This window comes from Lygodium microphyllum, chromosome 23 (assembly GCF_053477565.2).
Source record: "Lygodium microphyllum isolate KBCC chromosome 23, Lygodium_microphyllum_v1.1.10, whole genome shotgun sequence".
NCBI classification, from domain to species: domain Eukaryota; kingdom Viridiplantae; phylum Streptophyta; class Polypodiopsida; order Schizaeales; family Lygodiaceae; genus Lygodium; species Lygodium microphyllum.
Window position 1 is genome coordinate 104,084,179 of NC_141157.1, and position 1,175 is coordinate 104,085,353.

At 51.3% G+C, this 1,175-nt stretch overlaps 1 non-coding gene across 1 annotated transcript; it reads right to left on the minus strand.

Annotated features, from left to right (window-relative positions):
- Positions 1 to 268: 268 nt before the first annotated feature.
- On the minus strand, positions 269 to 533 carry LOC148016562 (signal recognition particle RNA). The gene has a single exon (XR_015688220.1).
- Positions 534 to 1,175: the final 642 nt, after the last annotated feature.

The following is a 1,175-nucleotide window of genomic DNA, read 5'->3' on the forward strand; positions in this document are numbered from 1 at the left end:
CTTAGAATCCTTCAATGTCTCCAGCTCTGAACCTTACAACATGAGTGGTGTTCCTTCTGCCAGCATATCTGGTTTTGGTCGCGGTCACTCGAGATAAGCTCGTGGTAGCCGATTCTGGTGACAACAAAGAAGATGACGGGACTGCGGGTCCACGTCCACCACATGTGCCATCTATTTGGGTGCCAAGAAAACTAATTATTGGTGTCTATCGAGATCCGCAAAATTTTGAGGGTTTGTCGCCGGGGACTGAGAGGAGGCCGAAGGTTGGCCCGCAGACAAAGGTGGCGTTATCCCTCCACCGTCTAGAGCGAGGGGTAGCGTTGCTCCGTTTCCGGCCTCACGCGGTCCCCCCTCCTTCAAGCACGGAGAGATGCCAGTTCCCTCCGGGCGGCTACGATCTCGTCCACTCGAGACTTGGAAACGGGCGCCGCTGCGAAGGGCCGCATCCAAGAACGGCCTTGCGTCCCAGTACAACATACCAGCCGTCGACATCCGCCCAACCGTACATTCCCCCCTCCTCGGGTTACAGGCGTCATAATACACCCAGGAACGAGAGCATTGAAGGCCGCCGGCTGCCGCAATGTAAACCGTACCTGTCGTGCCAAGCTTCGCATGTGGGAGATGAAAGCCCTCTTGCCCGCGCCCCGATCCAGAGTCCCGAGTGACACACCTCCACACACAGTGACCTCGATCATGTGTTGACGCTTTCGAGTTCTCTAGACTCTCACACTCTAGAGCCGCCGTCCTGCCTCCTTTGAAATCCGGAGCTTCAGCAAAGATCCAGGCTAACTCAGGAAGAATGCATTAGAAGATCGTTCCCTTGGATTTTGGACGGCCTTTTCCTTTTCGACGTACGGTATATGCAGAGTATTAAAAACAGCTCTACTTCGAAGTTATATATGACACATACTTATGCATGGATGCTAGAATCGTTATGAACACTACACAGCGCTAGTTGTATGAGCTTTGGTGCATGAACACTAGTACTGTGCTCAGCATACTAGTCCACATATTATTCCCCGGTTATCTCCATGTTGGGAAATCCCTTAAGCCCATTTACATTATTGAGGACCTTACTATGGAGGATAAGGAACAATTGCTTAACTTGTTGGAGGAATACAGAGATGTTTTTGCCTCAACCTTAAGGGTATTTCCTTGCAAGTTCTCACCCACAA